Consider the following 20,381-nt stretch of genomic DNA (forward strand, 5'->3'; position numbering starts at 1 on the left):
TTGCCATAGCATCCAATTCCGGGGTATGCGGCTTGCCTACAATGGTAGCACTTACGGTCCTTCTCAAGTTCATTAGTTGGTGTGGGAGCTTGTCCTCTAGGTTCTTGAACTCTTGGTCCTTGTCCTCCATGGTCTTGTATCCTTGGCACAAACCTTCTCTTGTTGGCATAGTTGAAAGTAGAAGGCACAAATGGTCTCTTGCCATGAAAGTTAGAACGGTAAGAATGAGAAGAGGAGTGGGGCTTGGCTTCTTCTTCAATGGCCTTCAAAGAGCTTTCGGCCCAAATGGCATCATCATAGACTTCCACAAAGGTAGTTGAGTTCCTTCTCACCATGCTTTCCACCTTAGGATTCAACTTGTTCTTGTAGAAGTAGACACGATCCTCTTCATCTTTCACGAACTTGGAGGCATAATGAGCAAGCTCATTAAACTTGTTGGTGTAAGCTTGAATTGATAGCTTCCCTTGCTTGAAGTCCATGAACTCCTTCAATCTTTGTTGTTTGAGCTCCTTAGGGTAGAAGCGAGTCTCCACAAGTGACTTGAAGCGGGTCCAATCAAAGTTGGGGTCTTGAGTAGCGGTAGAACCGGTCAAAGTCCACCACCTATCGGCTTCCTTCACAAGAAAGTGAGAGGCTAATCTCACCTTGTCCTCCTCTCGGGCATCAAAGAGAGAGAAATTATTCTCCATATCGCGAAACCACTCCGAGAGAGCAACGGGATCCACTTCACCACCATAGGTCCTAGCCTTGTTCCTTGCTGGTTGACTTGCAATCCAAGCATAGCTTCCTTGACGGTTAGCTTCAGGTGTAGGAGGAGCGGGTTGAGCATTTTGTTGATTAGCAAGCACTTGAGTGAGGGCTTGCATGATGGCATTATCCACATTGGTTGGTCGTACCATCTTTTCTTGCACAAGAGCAAACAAGTTAGAACCTATCACAAACATGCACAAAAAGGCTACCAACTTAGGTCCTTAATTCTACCCATCTCTCATTCATTATTCAAGGTCAAGTAAGAAATTTAAGTTGGGGTACACGTGTGTGCGTCGGGAGCAATATATGCTCTGATACCAACTGTGACACCCCTCGTTGAGGCAACAAAATATAACTAGTAAATCGTGGCGGAAACACGAGATTTTTAAAACTTTTAAGACTTCTAATGAAGTCCAACGCGAGGTATCACCAACACGATAAATAAGTTTAGATAGTTATGTTTAAGTTTACAACACAGGTTAATTTATTGGGAAAAAGATATCTCACGAATTAACATAGTTCAAAAGTAGGTGAGTCTATTAAATGATAACTAAATAAAGTCCGAGGTAAGAACTCGCTAGCTCACACGGTCTTCCCCACTTAAGCTTCATCACCAACCTGTCATTCATAATAAATATGAAAGCCACAGTCAGTGGGGAGTAACTCAGGGTTCTCCCAGCCACAATATGTCAAAATACAAGTAATTAGAAATGTAATTAAACAAACAAGCATAAGAATAAATACTTACGGTAACAAGAGGATCATGATTAGTATACAAAATGCGATAAGAGTAGATGTGCATAAATGAGAGAAGAGTAATTAGGTCAAACGGTCAAATATTGACTCGACTCAAATGTAAGACAAATTACAAAGTATAGACTCAAACAAGACAACCCTATAGACTCCAACCTTTTGGTAGGACGACGATCATAATACGGTCCTAGTCTAAACCTGGCCAGACTCTCGGGATGGACGACACCCGATTCGACAAACGATACCAAATCGTATCCAAGACTCGAAATATGGTACACCTAACCGTGCCCGAAAGTCGAGTAACCTCAAATCGGAACCTTGTCACCTAACCGTGACCCCCGGTCCGAAGAGGCGGAAGGAAAAATAGCCCAACTCGGAAACAATGGCACCTAACCGTGACCCAATGTCCGAGGGCAAATAAATAAGGAATGTCGAGTAGTCTCACAATGTAAAACGTCACACTCGGATCACTAATACGAGCAACAAAGGTTGCACAAACATAACGTAAACAATTCATGTGATGCATGTATAAAATATAAGAGTAAAACAATTATCAGGTGCGCTCTGCCGGTGTGAGACCCGGCTGCCGCCCACCGCAGAGGATACATCTTTGAAGATGAAACAAGGTAAAAATCTTTTTGAAATGTGTGTTCTGCCGATAGACCGGCTGCCGCCCACCGGCAGTAGGAACACCGCTATAGTCCATTTAGTTCAAAAGGCACATTGTGTGTTCTCTGCCGGTTGACCCGCTTGCCCACCGGCAGGAACACACCCAGATATAAAAGACACCAAAATTGCATTGTCCTCGCTGCCGGTTGGTAGACCTTTCTGCCGGTCCACCGGGCAGGGACATACATTGAACTTAACAAAACACAAGGGCTCTCTCGGTTGGTAGGGACTTCGCTGCCGGCCCACCGGCAGAGACATACAAAGGCTAAATTCTTCTTTTTTTCAACTCAGGAATGCAAGGTCTCGCTGCCGGTTGGTAGGACTTGCCCACCTGCCCACCGGCAGGACACACGAGCATGAAAACACCAACAAACAACATCCAAAGTCTTCCAAATTCAACTATCTTTCATCTAATCATTTCATACTTCCCTAATATGATGAATACTCAGAAAATTACCACTTTCAAGATGTAATTAACATATGGGGTTGGTTATTAATCATTAAAATGAGGTTTAATCATGTAATTATGAGAGAATTCCTTTAAGACCATCTCATATTTCACCATATTACAACTAGGCATGAAATTACTCCTTAAACATGTGAGAATTATCATACAAGCATTCTACTCAACACCAAATCACCAAAGGGCATGAAAGACATCAAATTTAACATTCATGTGAGTCTAATACTACACAATTCACACAATTTTAACATAAAAGTCGAGTAACCCATCACCGTTACCTTTTTGCACTTCAATCTTCTAAAAACTCGTCAATGATGTAGCTATCCTCCTCTGGGTTGTCCAAGTTCTCCCCTAAACACAAAAATAAAGACATTAAGTCAAGAATCCACATCCTTGTAAGATGAGAATTTCGAAATAGAGGAAAAGATGGCAACTTTATTACTTAGAAAGAAAGGAAATGAGAAAAGGAAGAGAATGGCGCGAAAAGGAACGAGATTGGTGAAGAATTGAGTGAGTTATGGTGATTTTAGGGTTGAGAGGAAAGGGTTTAACAATGGTGGTGTGTTTGTTGGGAATTTTCAGAAATTAGAAGTGAGGGAGATGAAGTTGTGAGGGTTTAGTTGAGGTTTGGTGTAGAGAAAAGAGAAGGAAAAAGGGCCATGAGTCAAGTTAAGCCCAATAACTCAAAATGAGTCGGTATCCACTAGAATTTCCGCCTCAAACCTATTATAATTCAAGACGGAGAATAATATTATTAGAATCTACACTATTATTAACGTTACACGGCTATGACGATATTTCATGAAAATAGCTTTAAATAATAATTATTTAATAAAAATTTCTTAAAAGTTTATTTAAAATATAAGGAAAGGGCGGGGTGTTACAGAATTAGTATGTGAATTGATTTCCTTTGCTGTCAGCCATCTACTTACACTAGACTGACTCACCCCCAAGTTCCCTGCCAGTGTATGTTGTGTGCTCCTTTTTAGTAGATCAATGGATACGAGCTTCTCTTCAACTAACAACACACTCTTCTCTTTTTATGTGATCCTTGCTTCTTGCTGCATACATTCACTGGTATGCAATTTTTCCTCTGTTCCTTTGCTATATTCCACAAATCAGTGATAGTTTTCCTACCAACTGAAAACTGTACAACCAATTTCTACATTACTCCATACCCTGGTTTTCCATTTTGTTCCTTTGCTGTTTTGTAAAATTGATTCAATAATTTTTGATCTTTCTAAGTTGGTGAGACACATTTTGTTTATGATTCTGGTTTTATAGTTTGTTTTGAGTGTGAAAGTTGTTTTTTGGATGCTTGTTTATAAATGAACCCTATTAACTACACATCATTCTATTTATAGAAGAATGAACTTTGCACACTTTTGAATTATTGGTTTAGGCGTAAAAATGAAAATAGTGAAATTTTGGTGCCAATTTTCAAATATTGGTCATTTGAATTATGCATTATTGACTTGACAGTTTTGCTGATTTTTGGCTTAAAGGACAACTCCCATGGGCTAATCAAGAAAGCTAGAAAGAAATCAAGAAAAATCTAAAGTTCATCATTTCCTTTCTTCTTCATTTTGATCTAACAACTTCAGTTTTTTAACATTTTGATTTTTAGGTGGAGATAATGTAATTTATAATTAGTTAATGTAATTTTATTTATGTTTAATTGGAGGTCTGTCTCCATAATAGACTTTAATTATGTGTAATCTAAAACCATTTGTAATTTATTTGGAACACTATTTTTGCGTTATGATCAATACGATTTTCAGGGAAAAAAACCAGAAAAGTTTGTTTAAAATATGGAGGGAATCATTATAGACTATAGAAAAGGTGGGAAAAATTAACTCCTTAATGTATCCTCTTAATTTCTTTAATTTCAACACCCTTTCTAGTCTCTCCTATCAGATTCGACCCCCACAATAATTCTTTATCAATTTTCTATTGAATTCCTTAATTCTTGTGCCCTCCCTCGTTAGGGAGGTTTATCTTGAATATGGGGGAGTAGTAACTTAGTTTAATTACAATTTTTTTTTTAAAAGAAGGGAAATTCTCACTTGTACCCCTCAGGTATGGACTAATCCCACTTGTACCCTTTTTTTTCAGGAAAGCTCACTTGTACCCTTCAATTTCCTAGTTATTCTCACTTATACCCCTCAAGTATAAGTTAATTTCACTTGTACCTCTACTTTTAAGGAAATTCACACTCCAACATCCTAGTTACATAAAAATCGTGACCATAAATCCATAATATTAAGCGCCAACAATTAAGACGTGAAATGAATTCTCGCTTGTCATTATGAAGTGGGGGAAGAAGTGTTAAGTACCTTCAAGGCATTAAGTAAGATGTTAAAGGTTTTATAAACAATATGAAGAAACATATCTAATTGAAATATTTGTTTTCTCTTCAACAAACATCTTTTTTCCCTCAAATTCATTTTATATGACTCCACTTCATTTTCAACATTCATCTTTTAGCATTCTTCCCCACTTTATCCTCAACGTTTATCATTTACTATACTCAAGGGTATAAGTGAGAATAACTAGAAAGTTGGAGGGTACAAGTGGGCTTTCCTGAAAAGAAGGGGTATAAGTGAGATTAGTCAATACTAAAAGGGGTACAAGTGAGAATTTCCCAAAAAAAATATAATAATAATTACAATTTTTTATATTAAATATTAGGAATTGTCATATCAAGTACTATACACTTAGCCATCTACCTACTTCTTTTTTCTTTCACTGTGTCAACCACTTGCACCTTTACCCGGTTTATTTTCATATAAAATGATATGTATTCGACCCGTCGCAAGCTTACGACAAATATCCCCGTCACAAATGAGAATTTGTATACCTACAATTAGGGCTCTTCTCAAGATCTCTTGGCTATCAAATATAGGCTTCTTGGCAAGGGCAATTACCATGCTATTAACTAGAGGTGGATAACATGGCGGGCCAACCCAGCACAGCCCAGTCTCATGGGCCAGATTTTGGCAGCCCGGTCAGCACATGGCTCGGCCCGGCCCAGCCCGGCCAGCACTACGGGTCGTGCTAGTGTTGGGTTTTTTCATCCCAGCCCGGTTTCCAGCCCGTTTTTAAAAACAAAAAAGTAATCAGCCCGCCCCTATAGTGATGTGCCCGGGCTTGACCAAAACCAGCCCGGCCCGGCCCAGCCCAGTCCTATGGTAGTGTCGTGCCAGTGCTACTCTACCCCAGCCCAGCCCGCACCAGCCCGGCCCGCACCAGCCCAATGAGCACCCCTACTATTAACCAATTGAAACTTTATGATAATCTTCTTGAATCCCAAAGCGTGTTTTAAATTTAGTTTCAATTTAATTTAATTAATATTTTGCAACTTTTTTTTTTTTTTTTTTTTTACAAATCTCACCTTTTTGAGCAAGATTTAAGAATTAATACTCAAAAAAATGGAAGAAGATCCTTTTCATTTCTTTTTTTATCAATTTCTTGTCATTTTTAAGAATTGATACTCAAAAAAATCGACGCCCGTAGCAATCTGTTTTATCTTATCTATTCATATGGGTATTACTTAATCCGTTACATAGTTGTAACGAATATGTCCATCACAAAAGATACTCGCTGGATATATATCAAATATAAGTCACTTCATTGAAATTTACCTTTTTCGAGTCATGTGCCTTTCCATCATACTCATTGTTGTACAGAGGCGGCCCATAGGTAGAGCAATTCAGCTCTCCGCACCGGAGCCCATAAGAAAAAGAGCCACAAATTTTGAAGTCCAACCCGTTAATAGGTAGAAGAAAAAGAACCATAATCAATTTATCATTACTGGGCCCAAAACAACACACTAAATAAAAGCTTAACTTTAGTTATTTATTACTGGGCCCAAAACAACACATTAAGAGCCTATCTTTATATTTATTCTGCAAATTGTTTGTGCATTATATCAAATTCAATCTATCCTAAAGTCTCGGCTATTAACTCCCCCCCCCCCCCTTTTTTTTTACTCCATTTGTATTTATATGAATTTGTTTCAATTTCACTACCTTTTCTATTACAATAAATTATTATTATTTATTCTATATGTGTAATACTACGGTTTTATGACTCTCTGGGTACTCTATCGAGTAGGCCTTACTCTGTCGAGTAAGGGTGTGTTGCGTTTTAAAAATAGTTTCTGACCTGTTGGGTACTCGATCGAGTAACCTTGATACTGGATCGAGTAAGGGGGCACTCGATCGAGTACCTCAGCTACTCGATCGAGTAGCCGGTTTACGGGGGCTGTTTTCTCGGGTTTTGTTAATTATGCGATTAAGCTATATAACCTTTTTGGTAATCATTCTAAACACTTTTCTAAAACCTAAATTACTGTCAAAGAGAGAAAGCAAGTACGTTCATCTTCTTAATCGCATTGTTAGCAAATCCCGGAGTTTGGAAGGTCGGTTTTCATCGTTGGTTATACCGTTGAGATCCTTGCGTCGAGGGTAAGATCTATGTACCCTTTTTATTGTCTTTCTTTTAAGTTGGTTAAACCCTAATCTAGGGATGTGGGGGTTTTTGAGTAGTTTATGATTTGGTAGTAATTATGTGTATGTATGATAAGAGGAGGATTTGTAGAAGAGGCTTTTTGATACAACTGTAGAGACCGTATGATAGTTGTGCTTTCCAGGCAGGATTTCCTACTCAGTATTAGTCACATGATGTGTTGCTTGTGATTAGTGATTGTTGAATATTATCATACTCGTATTGAGACGGTTGTTGGTGTTGATTGTTGTATAGTAGTTGTGATTGATTGTATATGTCTGTGATTCTTTGGGGCGCGTCCCTGGCTGAGTGGAGTCACTTGCGGGAGTGGCTTCACGCCCATTATTCGCCTTCTGTGGAACCCGCCACAGAAGGGATGTGCACATTAAGGGATTTGAGTTTATCGCTCATTATGAGGAGCGGGGATTTGGTGGGTACGGCTGCGGTCCCCCACTGGCAGGGCTGGTCCAGTGGACAGTCGGTGATTGAGATTGATGGGACTGGTGTGATTGTGTGTGTGTGACGGTGTAAGGTATCCATTTATCGTATTGTTGATATGTATAAGTTGTGTGATTAGTACTGACCCCGGTTGTTGTTTTGTAAAACCTGCGGTGATCCATTCGGGGATGGTGAGCAGTAATTGAGCAGGTTTGAGTTGAGTACTGGGATAGCTGGGATGTGCCACCTGTAACACCCGCGAATTTTCCATTTTGACATTTATAATTTAATTAACCATTCTATGGTCTTATTTATATTGTAAATTATTTAATTTAATTAATTTCATTATTAAATATGATTTTTATAAGTATTATATTTTTAAAGCTTAAGTTATATAAAATAAATATTTTGGTCGGATAATAATGATAATAATAATAATAATATTTCCCGTCTTGAGTTGTAGTGGGCTTGAGACGTAATTTCTAGTAGAGACCGACTCAATTTGAGTTGTTGGGCTTTTTATAACTTATGGGCCTTTTCTCCTTCTCTTTTCTTTTCATAAAACCCTCACCTAACACCTCACAACTTCATCTCCTCTTCATTTTTTGAAATTCATCTTCAACAACCCTCACCATTTTTATACATCTATCTTACAAATCTTCAAAACACCATAATTTGCTCAATTCTTATCCGATTCAAGTGATTTTCGCGTCTATCTCTTCCTCTCATCGCCCTCCTTCTTTCTAGGTAAGAAAAGATCCGACTTTCCTCCATTATTGGGGCTGTCGAGCCATCCTCTATATGGTACCCTTTTTCTAGTTTCGATTTTTAGTCTTATTTGATGTTTTCTTATGTTTAGGAGAAAGTTTAGTTGACCCGGAAGTGGATTCTTGCTTGTGAGACGATTACAATAGAGATTAAGAGCAAAAAGGTAACGGTGATGGGTTACTCGACATTATGTCAAATTTGTGTGTTTATATGTTGTAGTTTGTTCATATGTATGTTAAAGTTTGAATCTTTTCTTGTTTCACATGTTTGTTGTTGAATGAGTTTGTATGAGAAACCATCTCATGGTTAGTTGAAGGAATTTCCAATCCTTTGGGTTACATGAATGTTTATATGGATGAATTAGTAAAGAAACCGTCTTATTCATGCTTAATAATTGTGTTTAATTATGTCACGAATTTGTTAGTTTGGAATTGTTTGAATTTGAATCGAACCTTGTGTCTTAATCCCTCTTTTAAGCTTTGATTTCACCCTTAATACTTGTATAAAGTTGCTTGGGTAATATATGGTGGAATTAGGATTGTATTGGCATGATAAAAAAATGATTTGGGGATGAAGGTGAGTTTGTTGTGTCGTGCAAATCAGCACCACGGCGCAGGCTGCGCACCTCGGCGCAGGCTGCGCACTCAGCCTGGACCAGTTTTCGTAAAATGGTCATAACTTCTTCGTTACTTGTTTGTTTGAGGCTTATGACCTACCGTTAGAACCGTAAGAGGATAAGCTATCACCTCCAACTGGTTTCACGTCATTATCATGTATAGAACTCAAGTTATGACCGTTTGAAGTTGACCCTTGTCGTAGTCGAGTACTAAACTTGTTGTTATAGATTGGGTTTTGAGTTTCTTGTTGGGTATGCATCTTAACTTTGGTTCTAATGCTTGTGTATGATGTGTTGAGACACTTTTATCATGGGAGTACTTGATATTTGTTATACTCTTGTACTTATGCATGCTTCACATGAATTATTTATGTTATGTTTATATAATCATTTTTACTCGTATTAGTGACCCCGTGTCATATGACATTCTATCGTGTTTATGTTCACATGATCATTGTTACTCGTATTTGTGACCGGAGTGTGACGGTTTACATTGTGTGACTACTCGACATTCCTTATTTATTTGCCCTCGGACATTGGGTCACGATTAGGTGCCATTGTTTCCGAGTTGGGCTATCTTCCTTCCGCCTCTTCGGACTTTGGGGTCCGGCTAGGTACCATGGTTCCGATTTGGGGTTACTCGACCTTGAGGCACGGCTAGGTGTCATGGATTGAGTCTTGGATACGATTTGGGATTGTATGTCGAATCGGGTGTCGTCCATCCCGAGAGTCGGCGATTTAGACTAGGACCGTATTATGAGCGTCGTCCTACCAGGAGGTTGGAGTCTAGGGGTTTGTCTTGTTTTGAGTCAATCCTTTGTAAATGTCTTGCTTGTTACGGTCATTGGCGTGTTCTTATATACGAGAGTGCGCGTCTTCTATGATTGTTTGTGAGAGTCTTGGTCCTATCGGATACTAGTGGTGAGATGCAAGCCCCTAGTTGCGATATGATCGCCGGGATTGATGTTCCCATCCGTTCTTATGGTGAGATGCAAGCCATAAGTATGAATGTGACATTAGTAGCCACGTCCCGTGCTATGGTTGTTAAGAGGTTTTCAAGTAATGGCTATTGGTTTCCATCCATGTATTTTCTATTCAATTGATCCGTTGTTTACCTTCTTCATATGATTCGATGTCTAATCTCATATCCATGTTTTGGGTTACCTTGAATGCATGTCTAATATAATGTACCATGCCTATCTCATTAAGAATGCAATGTGCCTATCTCATTATGATTATCGTTTATATTCCCTTGTTCATATTATTCAAGTATGATGCATGATCAATATGTGTAAATTAAGTGCTTGTTTACTTGTATTTTGACATATTGTGGCTGGGAGAACCCTGAGTTACTCCCCACTGACTGTGGCGTTCATGTTTACATGAATGACAGGTTCGTGATGCAGATTATGGGGAAGACGTGTGAGCTAGCGAGAACATTGACCCTTGGACCTTAGTTATAGTTGGCTTAGACTCACCTATCGTTAGACTTGTGTTTATTCGTGGGATATCTTTTCCCCAACACACTTGTTTTTAATTGTAAAACTTAATTATCTTTCTTTTCATTTTTGTTTTATCACTTATGGTGGATTTCGCACTTTAAACTTTTAAAAGGTTTTAAAAATCTCGTATTTTCCGCTTTAATTTTGATGCCCTATCGAGGGGTGTCACAGTTGGTATCAGAGCATATGTTTCTCCCGACGCACACACGTGTACCCCAAATTTAAATGTGAACTTGACCTTGAATAATGAATGAGAGATGGGTAGACTTAAGGACCTAAGGTGGTAGTCTGTAGTGTGTTTGCTCTTTGTTAGGTTCTAACATGTTTGTTGATTGTCCTTTAATAATTTGTGTGCCCTTGGATCAATAACCGTAAACTTACCAATGTAGTGATCAAGATTTGGTGCCTATTGCTGAGGATTGAAGATTTGTTCAACATTTGAAGAATGCTTCTACTTCCTCAAAGATGTTTCTCATTTCTTTGTGTATCTTGCCTTATTCTTTATCTCTTGGTGCTTATCCTTCTTCTAAACTCTCTTCTGTTTTGCTTGGAAGCTACTCCTATACCCCATAACTTGTTCCTTGTTCCTTGCTTATCCTCCCTTAACGCCTTTTGATAAAACTCTTTCTTTTGAGGAATGTTGACCTTGGTTGGAAATTTGACCTTTGAGGAGATTGTTTGTGGTTGACTCTTAATCCTGGTTTGGAGAGGATTTGATGTTGGAAAGACTTAGGTAGTGAGATGAGATATACTTAATGATTCTTAGACCTAAATCCTTGGTAAAGTGAGTATTCTTGATTGGTGGCATTATTTATGTTGTCAAGTGTGAGTTGCATTTGTTACTAAGGTTATAGAACTTGGCTTGTTGTTTATGGTTGAGATTTGAAAACCTTGGGAAGTGTAGTGAGACGTGCCTTGGGATACTAATGCTTAGTACTTGACTTAAAATGGATGAAACTGAATGGTGGATTTGAGGATGTAGGATTTATTAAGTAAGTCGAGTTTGTGAATGGCTTTCGTAATCACTTTAGATATGAGAGTTTGATAATGTACATGTGACCATATGAGAAATGCTAATTGTGGGATTATTAGTTGGTTTTAGTGAGTGATATTGATTACCACTTGAGGTATGGTATGAGAGTGAGACTAAGGTACATCGTTGGAATATTTTAGCATTTGTTTTAGTAACTAGAAAGGATAATGGTATGTTGATGACCATAATGGATTAGTGATGTGATTTGATATTAGCCCACCCTTGAGGGTTCTTGAGTTGAGAGAGACTTAGTATTGAGAAGTCTTTGTTAACCCTATGGTTTTAGGAACATTGAGGTTGTGTCGAGTGCTTGAGACAAGAGATGATGTTATACTTGAGTGGTAGATTTACTTTAGGGAAATCCTAATATGTGATAGGATAGGTGAACAACGAATCTAACCAATTCATCAACCCTTAAGCGAGCGTTTATTTTTACCTTGATCAGTCATAGAGGTGTAATCCTTTAAGAGAGACTTGCATATAAGGAATGAGATGAATTGCCTTGACCCTCGTTTTGGAATTTGGTCGTTTTGTTATGATGGTACAATATCCTAATAGGCGTGACCTTGTTAGAGAGAACCTTAAGTCTTAGAAAGTGTATGGTTTAAGCCCTAAAATCCCCCTCGTACCTTTAATCATCTTCCTTCCCTTCGTTCATACCTTGATTAGATTTATTTCTTAAGTATAAAAGTTTACTTGTCGTTTCCTTGCCTTGAATACCTATCTAATTCTAATATCTCTTACTGGTGTTAACTAGTTATCTTTATTATTTGACCCCTTTAATCTCACACCTCGTCATGTTCATGTATCCCCTTGAAATTTCCTATCATTTCTTGACCTAGTTATTGCTCTTGTTTCTTTAGTGGAGTGATGGCATTGTTGGCTACGTTGTAGAGTGAGTGAGATGCTCTTTGAGGATTCTTTGTGAACCTTGATTTCGTCAAAATTGGATTAGTGGAACCCGAGTTGAGTTGGGTAGGAAAAAAAAAAATTGTATGACAAACCTATTTACTTTTGGTTGGTGGTCTTTATGATTTGGGGAATGTGATCATCTATGCTTGTGAATTCGGGTGTGAATAAGATTTTGGTTTGGAGTGTTAGAAAGTATGAAGACCTTGAGATTTTGACCTTTGATTAAGGATTTTACCATAGTGAGAACTCCTAGTAGTCGATAGTTGGTTATGTGTGTAACTCTGTTAGTAGTTTTGATCTTTCGTGGAAATCGTTTATAGATGACTTATATTTGAGGGTTATGGAATCACAATTGTGGTGGAGTGACATGACCCACGGGATAGCATAGGAGTAAAGTGTGCAAGTATTTTGAGGAAATTCTTGGGAGTTATGTGGTTATGAGTTACCGTTCAGGATGACTTTGTTGTCCGAGATTTAAGTATCTAGTGTTTCCTTGTTGCCTAATTTCCCGTCCTCTTTGACCATAAGTGTTTCCGTTCATACCTCTCTTCCTCGTTTATGCTTGCTCCTCCTTTAGAATTTGATGTTCACCTATGAAACTCAATCTTTGATATCCTGATAGATTCGATTTCAACTCTTCTCCTAGGAAGTTCATCATATCTCTTTGTTGGTTAAGTTTGAACCCTCTTAGCGTATCTTGTTTTCATGATATCTAAGTTACTTTTCAATTCATAAAATTTCTAAACGTTTCAAACTACCATTTTTGGTTCGTCGTTAAAGGTTTATGTTACTTTTACTAAACCCTACCTATTTTAAGAGTTCAAAAATGAAAATTTGATTTAGTTATCCTTTTGTCCTACGAGTATAACTCCTTTTTATTGATTTTTAATTGCTAAACCCGAGTTACTTTTAACTTTGCTCAATTTCTAACTAGCTTTGGTCTACTTATGATTTCGTTGTCAAAAGTTTAATATTATATTTTCAGGAATTTGACTTCCTTTTTAATTTAGAAATGAAGCCTCTACTTCTATTTTGACCTTTGCAAAAGAAAATTTGAGTGAATTGCCTTCTCTTTTGATTTTGACGTTGATCGGATGTTAGAACTCGTTATTTGAAACGTTTAATAACTTGTTCTGCGCTTGTCGGCGAATGATTTTTGTTTTAAATTTGTCTTAGACTTGGAAAGTTAGCGTTCTTGTGTGCACGACAAGAGCAATTTCGTTCCATGAATGAGACTTATACCTTTGAAAACTCTTCATTAATGTTTTTGAAAGTATTTTGATTTTCGATTTATACAAATAATTTGCTTTTGACCATATCTTCGATTTGGAATGTGATGTTCTTGAATGCGCAACGAGAGCATTTTCGTCCCTTTGATGAGAATCTGGTTCTGTCGGAAAATTTTATTTGAGACTTCTGAAAGGATTTTGATTCTTACGATAAGTAACCTTTTAATGTTTTGGTTACCAATTTTAAAAGTTCAGTTTTATTTTTTTATAACCTTTCTTTTCTACCTTCAAGTTTCGAGGACGAAACTTTTTAAAAGATGGGGTGATTGTAACACCCGCGAATTTTCCATTTTGACATTTATAATTTAATTAACCATTCTATGGTCTTATTTATATTGTAAATTATTTAATTTAATTAATTTCATTATTAAATATGATTTTTATAAGTATTATATTTTTAAAGCTTAAGTTATATAAAATAAATATTTTGGTCGGATAATAATGATAATAATAATAATAATATTTCCCGTCTTGAGTTGTAGTGGGCTTGAGACGTAATTTCTAGTAGAGACCGACTCAATTTGAGTTGTTGGGCTTTTTATAACTTATGGGCCTTTTCTCCTTCTCTTTTCTTTTCATAAAACCCTCACCTAACACCTCACAACTTCATCTCCCTCTTCATTTTTCTGAAATTCATCTTCAACAACCCTCACCATTTTTATACATCTATCTTACAAATCTTCAAAACACCATAATTTGCTCAATTCTTATCCGATTCAAGTGATTTTCGCGTCTATCTCTTCCTCTCATCGCCCTCCTTCTTTCTAGGTAAGAAAAGATCCGACTTTCCTCCATTATTGGGGCTGTCGAGCCATCCTCTATATGGTACCCTTTTTCTAGTTTCGATTTTTAGTCTTATTTGATGTTTTCTTATGTTTAGGAGAAAGTTTAGTTGACCCGGAAGTGGATTCTTGCTTGTGAGACGATTACAATAGAGATTAAGAGCAAAAAGGTAACGGTGATGGGTTACTCGACATTATGTCAAATTTGTGTGTTTATATGTTGTAGTTTGTTCATATGTATGTTAAAGTTTGAATCTTTTCTTGTTTCACATGTTTGTTGTTGAATGAGTTTGTATGAGAAACCATCTCATGGTTAGTTGAAGGAATTTCCAATCCTTTGGGTTACATGAATGTTTATATGGATGAATTAGTAAAGAAACCGTCTTATTCATGCTTAATAATTGTGTTTAATTATGTCACGAATTTGTTAGTTTGGAATTGTTTGAATTTGAATCGAACCTTGTGTCTTAATCCCTCTTTTAAGCTTTGATTTCACCCTTAATACTTGTATAAAGTTGCTTGGGTAATATATGGTGGAATTAGGATTGTATTGGCATGATAAAAAAATGATTTGGGGATGAAGGTGAGTTTGTTGTGTCGTGCAAATCAGCACCACGGCGCAGGCTGCGCACCCCGCGCGCACCGGCTCAGCTGCGCACTCAGCCTGGACCAGTTTTCGTAAAATGGTCATAACTTCTTCGTTACTTGTTTGTTTGAGGCTTATGACCTACCGTTAGAACCGTAAGAGGATAAGCTATCACCTCCAACTGGTTTCACGTCATTATCATGTATAGAACTCAAGTTATGACCGTTTGAAGTTGACCCTTGTCGTAGTCGAGTACTAAACTTGTTGTTATAGATTGGGTTTTGAGTTTCTTGTTGGGTATGCATCTTAACTTTGGTTCTAATGCTTGTGTATGATGTGTTGAGACACTTTTATCATGGGAGTACTTGATATTTGTTATACTCTTGTACTTATGCATGCTTCACATGAATTATTTATGTTATGTTTATATAATCATTTTTACTCGTATTAGTGACCCCGTGTCATATGACATTCTATCGTGTTTATGTTCACATGATCATTGTTACTCGTATTTGTGACCGGAGTGTGACGGTTTACATTGTGTGACTACTCGACATTCCTTATTTATTTGCCCTCGGACATTGGGTCACGATTAGGTGCCATTGTTTCCGAGTTGGGCTATCTTCCTTCCGCCTCTTCGGACTTTGGGGTACGGCTAGGTACCATGGTTCCGATTTGGGGTTACTCGACCTTGAGGCACGGCTAGGTGTCATGGATTGAGTCTTGGATACGATTTGGGATTGTATGTCGAATCGGGTGTCGTCCATCCCGAGAGTCTGGCCAGATTTAGACTAGGACCGTATTATGAGCGTCGTCCTACCAGGAGGTTGGAGTCTAGGGGTTTGTCTTGTTTTGAGTCAATCCTTTGTAAATGTCTTGCTTGTTACGGTCATTGGCGTGTTCTTATATACGAGAGTGCGCGTCTTCTATGATTGTTTGTGAGAGTCTTGGTCCTATCGGATACTAGTGGTGAGATGCAAGCCCCTAGTTGCGATATGATCGCCGGGATTGATGTTCCCATCCGTTCTTATGGTGAGATGCAAGCCATAAGTATGAATGTGACATTAGTAGCCACGTCCCGTGCTATGGTTGTTAAGAGGTTTTCAAGTAATGGCTATTGGTTTCCATCCATGTATTTTCTATTCAATTGATCCGTTGTTTACCTTCTTCATATGATTCGATGTCTAATCTCATATCCATGTTTTGGGTTACCTTGAATGCATGTCTAATATAATGTACCATGCCTATCTCATTAAGAATGCAATGTGCCTATCTCATTATGATTATCGTTTATATTCCCTTGTTCATATTATTCAAGTATGATGCATGATCAATATGTGTAAATTAAGTGCTTGTTTACTTGTATTTTGACATATTGTGGCTGGGAGAACCCTGAGTTACTCCCCACTGACTGTGGCGTTCATGTTTACATGAATGACAGGTTCGTGATGCAGATTATGGGGAAGACGTGTGAGCTAGCGAGAACATTGACCCTTGGACCTTAGTTATAGTTGGCTTAGACTCACCTATCGTTAGACTTGTGTTTATTCGTGGGATATCTTTTCCCCAACACACTTGTTTTTAATTGTAAAACTTAATTATCTTTCTTTTCATTTTTGTTTTATCACTTATGGTGGATTTCGCACTTTAAACTTTTAAAAGGTTTTAAAAATCTCGTATTTTCCGCTTTAATTTTGATGCCCTATCGAGGGGTGTCACACCACCGTCTGACGATAGAAGTCTTCCGCTGTAGCTTTACTAGTTTTATAACTTTTCAGTTAACTCAGTAGACAGTTGGATTTGAGAACATGTATCGTATTTTGGTATTTGGTTTCAGTTGTAACCTTTCACTAAACTTATAGGAGTATTATTTAAAGTTGTTTCGTTATTGTCTTATGATTATCATGCCTCGGGTAACCGAGATGGTAGCGTCCTTATACCTGAGTGGTCCTGGTAAGGCACTTGGAGTATGGGGGTGTTACAATATGACTTTTGTTTCTTCTTATCTTTTTTTTTTTGGTTTTATAGTATCAGTTTTTTTTATAAATATTTCTATTTTTATTTCTTAGTTTTTTCGAGTGATGCATAATTCCATTATTTTCTCTCAGTTTCTTTGATTAATACATTTGATAAATTTACTCTGACTGACTTTGTTTTAGCGTCGCTATCTCAAATCTAATAGTGAAAATTACACTGAAAATTTACGGATTTTGTGTTACAATTTCGAGATCTTTCTCAAATTTAGCCATGTTTTAGTACATGCAAATGAAGAAGGGTCACTCCAACGAGTAGAGGGATTAATATTTAGCGGTTCTAATTAAGGGCCCCCAATGAATACTTCGAACAGGGCCACTGGAATTCATTGGCCGCCCCTGTTGTTGTACACTTTGTTTTAGCGTCGTCTATCATACTCATTGTCAACATTTTTTAATTGAAAACAAAATTGCTGTATCACGCCCCCTGTTTTACTTGTTACGCCCCCTACTTTTTTTCATTTATTTCTTTTTTGCCCTTGAACTTGAAAATTAATTTAACTAAAAATAAATATTGTTTTATGGTTATTAACTTCCAGAGACGGTTTTTTACATTAGTGTTGGATTATTGTTGTGTAGAACCTATTAAGGTTGCATTTTTGTCGTAAATATGCTGCGCTTTTTGGTAGTGACAATCGAAATAGTTTAGGAAAAAAAAAACAATAAACGATGGTGGGTGGGTAGTGTCATGTGAACTACATGACGGAGCCAGGGCCTTTAGCTTGTCATGTGACTTACATGAAGATACCATGGGTCCATGGCCATGTTATGTGGCCTGCACGACGGTGCCAGGGCCATGTCTTGTATTTCACATGACGGAGCCTGAGCCGTGTCTTGTAACCCTGACATAGAGGATGTTGGTTTTTTTTAACATGTATAATGTATTTGTTTTCTTTAATCGGTTTTGTTATTTAAATACATTAAAATAATTTATGTCGAGTGTTTTAAGAGGGACCGTCTGCATTACTAAATTAATTATAAAAATAGTCGTCAAAATACATTTGGAGAAAACAATATTTAAATTTTTCTAAAATTAATTTGAAAGTCCAAGGGTAAAATAGAAATAAATGAAAAAATAGGGGGCGTAACAAGTAAAACAGGTTTAAAAAGGAGATTTGTTATATCACGCCCCCTCTTTTACTTGTTACGCACCCTATTTTTTCATTAATTCCTATTTTGCCCTTAGACTATGTAATTAGTTAAGTAAACTATTTTTGGTTTTTTATTTTATGATTTTTGGAGACGGTTTTTTACAAAATTAAAATGGGAGACGGTTTAAAACGCAATTGCTAAATCCAACACATCATTTTACTCAATCCAACACATTTTGCCTATTTTTTCCACCATTACCCTTCATTAAAAAATAATAATAATAAACACCCAAATTCCCAATCTCGATTCCCGACAACCCCTTCCCATAACCCCAATCACCTTCCATCATCTCCGACCGCCTGCCCTCGACGCCGACTTCATGCCCTCTCGCCGTCAACTCCATCCCAACCCCGCCACCGTCTATCCAACAGCTTCATTGCGGCTGAAGGTAGATCGAATCATGATTGCTTCTGAGTCAAGGCAACGAACATGGTGGGCAGAGGGTGGTCGGCGCGGGCATGGGGCAGGGAGGGGCGATCGACGCTGGGATAGGGCGGTAAGGGGTGGTAGGGGTGAGGGAGGGAGAGGGGTTATTGGTTGTTTGTTGTCGTTGCTCGAGGTTTTTTTTTTTGATTTCTTCACGTGAGAGGGATAAATTAGGGTGAGAAATGAGAGGGATAAATTCGGAATAAGACGAAAAAAATGTGTAGGATTTAGTAAATTGGGTGCGGGATTTAGCACGTCCCTTTTAAAATTATTGTTTTATAGTTATTGGATTTTGGTAATGTTTTTTACAATAACAAATAATTGTATTATAGTAATTGATTTTCGTTGAACTTTTCAAATTTGATCTAATTACAGAAAATATAAGCAAATTAGATAAAATGGTTTAAATAATATTATTCGATAGACTAACTACAAAACATTTATGCCGCATAAACGAATATTATTCAACAAATACGCAAATAAGATTTAATACATTCATTCATCTTACAAAAAGTCGTCTATAAATTAGATTTAATTCATTCATTCAAGACGATTTAACTCATTCATTCAAGACGATTTTAAATCGTTACAAAAAATCGTCTTGAATGAATGAATGAAAAGATTATATCGTTTCAAAAATAATGATTACAAGATTTGAAAAATAAGATTAAATTTAACGGCACACATAACACGATTTTAAAAAAATACGAAAATTGGCCTCGTCATGTAGCCTACAAGACACAGCAAAGGACCCGTCGTGTGTATTACAAGACAAGGCCAAGGACCTGTCGTGTGAATTACAAGACACGGCCATGGCACTGTCGTGTGTCTTACAGGACATGGCCATGGACCCGTCATGTAAACCACATGACACACCCATGGTTCTGTCGTATAAATCACACGACATGGCCATGTCACCGTCTTGTAATTCACATGACACCACCATGGCTGCGTCTTGTAATTCAAAAGATAAGGCCACTTCTTTTTTTTTAGTGAATTTTTAAGTAAATGCAATAGTTGGTGGAAAATACGTATTTTTAAGACCGGGTACATATTAAATTAATTATTCTAAAAATCACCCCAAACTCAGTTACGACAAAGCGGTAATTAAATCAAAAATGAAAAGTTCAACTAAAATCATTTATTATAATACAATTATTAGTTATTGTAAAAGATATTACCAAAATCCAATAATTATAAAACAATAATTTAAAAAATGTCTCCGATTATAATTTTGTAAAAATCGTCTCGAAAACCATAAACTAAAAAATGAGAAATATTTTTTAGTTTAATTAATTACATAGTCCAAGGATACAATAGGAATAAATGAAAAAGTAGGGGCGTAACAAGTAAAACAGGGGGCGTGATATAACAATTTTGTGAAACGAGAAGTGATATTTCGCAATTAAAAAAAAAAATACCTTTCCAATGCATTTTCAAAAGGGCGCCATTTTCCATTGTGATCGATATCTGTCTAATAGATCACAATTTTCTTTTAAAATTAAAAATCACTCCCCCATTTATCTCCCTTCATCTTCTTCCACATCAAAACGCCAAAAACTAAGAACATATTCATCTTCGTCCATCATCAAAAAAAAAATAGTAACAAGAAAAACACTACCTAAAAGGAATACAAAAAACATTGAAGAAAGGGAGATTATGATCAAAGATAATTTTAGAACATGCATTTGATTTTATTA

The 20,381-nt window shown here is 37.1% G+C and overlaps 2 long non-coding RNA genes across 2 annotated transcripts; both read left to right on the forward strand.

The window, feature by feature from the left end:
• The first annotated feature begins 8,194 nt into the window (after positions 1-8,194).
• On the forward strand, positions 8,195-10,556 carry LOC141594095 (uncharacterized). The gene is made up of 3 exons (XR_012522003.1): positions 8,195-8,329; positions 8,442-8,513; positions 10,360-10,556. It is a non-coding gene; the product is annotated as an uncharacterized LOC141594095 (long non-coding RNA).
• Positions 10,557-14,216: 3,660 nt separating this feature from the next.
• Positions 14,217-16,817, forward strand: LOC141594096 (uncharacterized). The gene is made up of 3 exons (XR_012522004.1): positions 14,217-14,470; positions 14,583-14,654; positions 16,512-16,817. It is a non-coding gene; the product is annotated as an uncharacterized LOC141594096 (long non-coding RNA).
• Positions 16,818-20,381: the final 3,564 nt, after the last annotated feature.

Source organism: Silene latifolia, chromosome 8 (assembly GCF_048544455.1).
Source record: "Silene latifolia isolate original U9 population chromosome 8, ASM4854445v1, whole genome shotgun sequence".
NCBI lineage: Eukaryota > Viridiplantae > Streptophyta > Magnoliopsida > Caryophyllales > Caryophyllaceae > Silene > Silene latifolia.